General features: G+C 46.1%; 1 non-coding gene across 1 annotated transcript; it reads right to left on the minus strand.

The window, feature by feature from the left end:
* Positions 1 to 6,542: 6,542 nt before the first annotated feature.
* Positions 6,543 to 6,649, minus strand: LOC126487023 (U6 spliceosomal RNA). The gene has a single exon (XR_007588256.1). It is a non-coding gene; the product is annotated as a U6 spliceosomal RNA (small nuclear RNA).
* Positions 6,650 to 7,070: the final 421 nt, after the last annotated feature.

A 7,070-nucleotide genomic window follows, 5' to 3' on the forward strand; every position in this document is an offset into this window, starting at 1 on the left:
GCTCCAAAAAAGCAACAAATATAGGACAGGATAAAATTAGAAACTGCTGGCGTTTCTTGAGCAGCAGTCTCTCTGCTGGCAGTTGCTCCTCCCCCTGTTGCCACCAGCAGGAGTCTGAAGGTCACCTCTGTGTACCAGACGACAGAACCCCGAGTGTGTCTTTAAATAACAGTTTATAATTCACATAGCATAACCTGCATCTGGAGAAATACCCATCTCCGTGGGTTTAATTTTCACAGACTTGTCCAGTGAGCATCTTTACAAAGGTAGAACATTTTCTTCCTTTCACAGAAACGTTTCCATCTCCCCCCCCCCCCCCCCCCCCCCCCCAGCGCTGGCAGCCGCTACTTTGTTTCCTATGACTTGCCCATTCTAGACATTTGACATAAACAGTCATAAATAACCAGCTATGTCACCGGCTTCTTTCAGTTGACACAATGTTTTCAGGTTTTCTAATGTACCAGTACATCTCTCGTTTTTTTTTTTTTTTTTTTTTTAGTGTACAACAATATTCCATTGTATAGATGTACCAGTATTGAGGATGGGAATTTGGGTGTTTTTGCTTGTTGATTATTGTTAACGAGACGATTAATATGCATGTATAATGGTTTTTGTCGTTTGTTTTGTTTTTATTCTGAGACAGGTTCCCATCGGGTAGCCCAGGCTGGCTCAGAACTCATGATCCTCCTGCCAAATAGCAATATTGTAGGTATGCCCCACCAGACGGAGCCACGTGGACAAGATTTTGTGAGGGTTCTAGTGTTTCTCACATTCTCACCACCATTATTTATCGGTCCCTCGCCCCCATTATAGTGTACATATGCTATGCAAGTGTCTACCAGGGGCCTACCTCCCCAGCGCACAGAAGTTCCAGTTGTCGTGTTGCTAAGGGGTTAGTTGATAGATGTCTTAGTTAGACAGTGAAGGATCTACTGAGAGACTTTTCAGCCAGGCAAAGCAGGAGAGCCTGTCACAGAACACATGAGATGACCAGGGACCCTGAGAAACAGGCTTAGAAAACACAGCAAGCAAGTGGAGCTAGCAGTGGGAAACAGCGAGACATCGGGACAGTGTGGCAAGGTCCTGCTACCTCCGCATGTACACCCTGGCTACCACAATCAAAACTGGATTCTGATGCCAAGTGTGGAGGCACACGTCTCTAATCCTAGCATTTGGGAATCTAAGGCAGGAGGAGCCCACTTTGAAGCCATCTGGGCTACAGAGTGAGACTCTGTCTCCAAAAGAAAAATACAATAAATAAAAATGTGCCTTTGGGAACCACACTCAGAATTTGAAGTCTTATGGGAAGTCAGGCCAGACAAGCCCAGATCAGACCCTGCGTGTTTGCTTCCCGGGATGGAAGGAGTAGTAGCACATCTAACGCTAAGACAGGATGTTCTGTAGCCCCGGCTGAGGGCTCCTTTGTAGCTGAGGGTGACTGAGTTTCTGATCCCCTTGGCCCCGCCTTCCAAATGCAGCCATTATAGGTGTGCACCGTCACTGCCAGCTAATAGGAGAGAACAGGAACTCGAGCCTCTGCTGTGGATGAGCCCAAAGAGAGAGAGTGGTATGGGACAGAAACAAACGAACACACCACCACACCAGCCACACCACACAACCCTAATCAGTATATACCACACCATGCCAACCACACCACACAAGCCACACCACACTTATGACACCACAGTAACCACAGTAACCACATCACACCACCAACTAAACCCCTGTTAGCTTTTGAATACCCAAAGCCAAGACGCATGTACTATTCCTTACTCTGCAGGGATAGTCCAGATTGTTGTTGGTGTGCTCACAAACTCATCCGTACCTACAGTGAGACCTGCTTTTCCACGTTTTCCTTGTTTGTTTGCATCATTGTAGAATTACAAGTAGCACAGTAACAGAGACAAAATACTCATTCCACATAGTTGTTTTGTTTGTTTGTGTGGTTGGTTGGTGTTGGGAGCAGTGAGACCCCAGATCCTGAATTTCTTGTAATCCCCTGATCTGAGTGCCTACAGCTGCTCTGAGCACGAGATCTTCAGGAGTTCCTGAGGGCAGGAGAGTGGTTTCTGGTGGGTTTGACTGGGGCGTGACTATCTCTATATAATCTGCCCCTGAACACAATAAAGGGGGCATTCTTGGGGAATTCAAGGATGACCCGTGTCGAGGTCTCTCTGTCTGTGTGTGTCTGTGTATTTTAACCTCCAGCCCCCTTGCCCGAAGCTCGCGAACTGGGTGCCAGAGCACAGAGTGCAGACACGGGGGCGCGGTGCAGGGCAATTGGAAGTTCTCACCGAGATATCGGCAACTAGGGAACACGGCAGGTTGGTTTTCAAGACAGGGTTTCTCTGTGTAGCTGTGGAGCCTGTCCTGGAACTTGCTCTGTAGACTCTGTAGACCAGGCTGGCCTTAAACTCACAGAGATCAGCCTGCCTCTGACTCCTGAGTGCTGGGATTAAAGGCGTGAGCCACCACCACCTGTCATAATTTTAAAGTCACCACATGGAACTTATATTTATATACATAAAAAAATGCCTGTAATTTTCTACTTATTTTTAGCACCTAATTCTAAAACGTTTAAAGATATTGATTTTGCCATAGGTCTTTAGGGAAATTCTTTCTTCTGAATATGTTTTTGTTTTTTTTTTTTCTTCAATGCTGAGAGCTAAATGCAAGGCCTTGAGCATGCTAGGTAAGCATGCTCTCGCTGAGTTATACCCCGTGTATGACTTCTCTCTCTCCCTCCCCTCTCTCTTCTATTTCTTATCTCTGTTTCCTTCTTTTCCGAGACAGGATCTCAAGCTCACTGTGTCCCCCACTCAGCCTCCTTGGTGCTGGGGTTGCCAGGCTCCTTCCTGGCCAGTTCTCTTGGAGTTTGGAGAGACCCGAACTGCTAATCTAAACTGAGTTGTGCTGTAAGTGAAAGCGGGGCAACAGATTTCTAAAAGTCAAGAGAAAGGAGACTGTAAAACACCTCAGGATTTTACTGGTTACACGGTACGATGATATTTTAAGTAAATTCAGTTAAACAAAGTAACAATGTTAAGATTAACATGCTTTTAATTTGATCATTCAAAAACATGTTTAAAGTCCACAGGTGGCTCCTTTGAAATGTCCACAGAGCAAGTCTGTGAACTAGAGCTGAAGACCCAGCTTTGCTCACAGCCGCATTACAGGCAGAAGATGGCAAAGTCATTCGTTTGTTTTCCCCTGTAAATTACGTCGGAGGCTTTTGCAGGTTTATTTCTGTTTTATTGACTTATCAAGGATCTTTTATAGTGAATGAAGTTTTATAAATATACTGTCTTAAAACCTCAAATCTTTATTATTTCTCACAGTCCGAAGGGCCCATTGGTGGATTAGTGACATGTGTTCTCACTGCAACAAAATGTCTGACAAAAGGCACTTGAGGAAGGACGCTTGGTTTTGATTTACAATGCCAGGGGATGCTCACATACACACACACACACACACACACACACACACACACACAAAGTGGGTTAACCATCACATTGGTAGTCTTTAGGCCAGTTCAGCTCAGATTGGAGAGTGGCTTCGCTCATTACCTGGGACCTCATTTGAGATGGTTGGGGTGGCAGCCAGCCCACGGGGCCTGTTCAGGCTCCAGGACAGGATGCTTCCCATTATACGGGGATGGAAGGGCACTCTGAAGCAAGAGAGAGTGTCCATACTATCTTGAACCTTCTAATTGTGCCACATTTGTGTTGGTCTGTGAGCCTAACAAAGTCACACTTTCAAGTCCAAGTGGATTGTAGCAAGAATTTAATTAGTCTTAATAATGAAAACTTGGAGTCAGATACTAGGGGGCGAACGCTGACAGATCAGAGAAGCAGAGCGGTCAGCCACTAGAGAATTTTTACCCCTACCAATGCTCAGACCGAAGGGGCGTTCCTGTCCTCAGACTGCATCTCCAGACTGCTTCTTAGACTGCTTCCTCAGACTGCATCTGAGCGCCTGTCTACTCCTGCCTAATATTCCTCTCTCTGACCAGCTATACTGTCTCCATCTTCCCAGTTCTGGGATTAAAGGTTTATGACTCCCAAGTACTGGGATTAAAGGTATAAGCCACCACTGCTTGGCTCTGTTTCTCTTTTAGACTGGATGAGTCAGTAGCCAGGGTGGCCTTGAACTCACAGAGACCCTTCTGTCTCTGTCTCACCACGTGCTGCACTGAGATTAAAGGTGTGTGCCTCGCCTGGCCTCTATGGCTAACTAGTGGCTTAGCTCTGCACTCTGCTCTTCAGGCAAGCAGATGTCATCACAAAAGAGTGGCATACGTGGGGTGGAGGCCTAGGAAAGCTGCGGCGAGGACCGTAAGGGTGTGTCTGCAGAGTGTTTACCTTAAGTATCAGGACCTCTAGCTGAAATATCTTCCAGGTTGATTGTAGCAGTTTCTGTTTCTCCCCTTGTAGCATTTCCTCTGCGAATCCTTTCCAGGAACCAGCATTGTTGTTGATGTTGTTGTTGTTCCTGTAATGTTTGCCAGTTTGTGAATCGGAGAGCTTGTCCCTGTTTGGTTTGTTTTTTTCCTGACTGGGGAGCTGAACATCTTGTACTGAAGATTGTTCCTGGGCCTCATACGCTTGACGTTTGGCGAGTGATCTACCACTGTTCTTGCTAACTCATATGCTCAGGAGGCAGAGGCAGGCATAGATCTGTGAGTTCAAGGCCAGCCTGGCACACTGAGAGAGTTACAGGTCAGCCAAGACTGAACAGTGAGACCCTGTCTCAAAAGAAGAGGAAGAGGAGGAGAAGCAGAGTAAGTTAAAAAGTTGGCGGGGGCATCACTAAGCTTTGATGAGGTCGATGGCAGCAGCAGTGTGAGAATTTAAACCGGGTCACGGGGAAAACACAGGGAACTGTGGGGCATGCAGCTTTCCTTGGAAAGAGTAGAGGCTTCTGGATGGTAAAGGAAAGCAGAAGAGAAGCTTGGATGCTCAGGAGACAGGAAAGAATAACCAGAAAGCCTGAGACAGGTTCTGTTCTCTGGTGGGAAGACACCAAAGCCAGTATTCAGGGCCAGTGAGATGGCTTAGCCGGTAAAGCCACCCGCAGCCATGCCTCAGCACCTTTGCTGGATCCCCTGGTGAAAGGAGAGAACCAACTTGCACAAGTTGTTCTCTGACCTCCACACAGCAGCGTGACATTTCTGTGTATGACACATGTACACATGCACACACACACGCACACATACACACAAAACAAATTTAAAGCAACATTCTCTATTCCTTAGGGCCCCATGACTAGAGCGCCTCTAAGATGCTCTCCTGCTGCCCTCTGGAACCCACGGGCTGCTGGTGTCTGGTTTCGGAACTGCTGGAAGATAAAAGCCCTGGCTTCTGCCGGGGGAGACAAGGTACTGTGTTCTGGTTCATCCAGTGTAGCCTGCCTGGCTGTTCAGCTGAACTGGTGTCTCACCTGATCCTTCTGGTTTTACTGAGTTCAGGCTTTCCTTCAGGAGTGATGAAGCTCCTGTCTTCTAACTTCATTTCCTGTCAGGAAAATTTTAAATTAAAAAAAAAATCAGCAAAAATCTTGGACTCAAAGATTTTTCTATATACAAAGCGACCCATAAAATCCCTGCTGGGAGTCACCAAGGCTTCCCTCGTAAACATTTAGGGTGCTGCACTCTCCAAAGTCTATGCTTTTAAGGCCACCCTCATGAGTGAGGCGGTCATTACTGCTTCACAGAAGGAAAGAGAAAATAGGTTGGTTTGCTTTTTGGTTTTGTTTGTTTTTTCTTTAGCAACTTGAGTCTGCCTAGTTTGGCATTGCGATCTTGACACACAGTGGGGCTTCAATAAACGTTCCGTGTGTGGGTTCCTTTATATGTGTGTGGAGTTTTGAGACAATCAGGGTTTTTTTTTTTTTTAATATACAATTGAAAAGGAAATGAGGTCCCTACTGTTCGTATCCAGTGTGGTTTTTTTTGTGAGGAGGAAGAAGTGTCTTTACAATGACTTAAGTAAATATGTATTTATTTGAAAAAGATGAGTTAGAATTAGCACGTGAACTGTTACCACCCTCTAAAAGGTTGCTTCAGGTGCTCATGTGTTAAAAATGCGTTCGTTAACTGACTACTTTTTTCTTTTAGGCATGAAAATAAAATAACATTATAATAAAAAGTGTATCCTCAATTCTCAGGGGAAAGTTCATTATATAAAATGTTTGACTCTTAGCAATGGTGGCCTACACACTTGGGAAGCTGAGGCAGGAGAATTGTGAGTTTGACACCAGTTTGGGCTACCAACTAACCCATATCCTCCTTACTTACCAGTGCCCCCCTCCCCCGCCCGCCCAAATCTTTCAGGGTACTGGAGAGATGGCTCTGGGTAAGGGCACATACTGCTCTTGCAGAGGACCTGACTTCAAGCCCCGGCACCCATGTGAGTGGCTCACAGCTGCCTGTAACTCCAGCTCCAGCGGATCTGCTACCTCTGACTTCCTCGGGCATTTACCCTCGCTTTGTGGACACAGACATAGGCATGTACACATAATTTAAAAACAATTTTAAATTTTTTTAAAATGTGGAACGCTTCACGAATTTGCGTGCCATCCTTGCGCAGGGGCCATGCTAATCGTCTCTGTATTGTTCCAATTTTAGTATATGTGCTGCCCAAGCGAGCACCAATTTTAAAATTTTATAGAAACAACCTGGGGGGGGGGTTTATAGGTCAGTTGGTAGAGTGCTTGCTTAGCATGCGCGAAGCCGTGGATCCTCTGCACTGTATAAACTAGACACGATGGCCCAAGCCTGTAATCCTTGGGAGGTGGAGGCACGAGGTCATCTTCAGGTTCTACAAGGAGTTCCAGGGCAGGCTGGGATACCTATGGCTCTGTCCCCAAAATCAACACAGACAAAGAAAACGCACCCAGAGATAAAAAGCAAGTCGATAGGTAACGTTAATCGGATTAATCATATTCTTCAGCCTTCTCTTGAAGTAATCACAGATGGGAGAACAGAGGTCTTGTAAATGGTATTCGGAAGACGTTACAACAAAGGTACACAAGGGGGCGCCATAATCGGCCAGAAACGGTCCGTGTGAGCC

The sequence above is a fragment of the Alexandromys fortis genome, unplaced genomic scaffold, assembly GCF_014885135.2.
Source record: "Alexandromys fortis isolate MF-2015 unplaced genomic scaffold, M_Fortis_MF-2015_v1.1 scaffold_173, whole genome shotgun sequence".
NCBI lineage: Eukaryota > Metazoa > Chordata > Mammalia > Rodentia > Cricetidae > Alexandromys > Alexandromys fortis.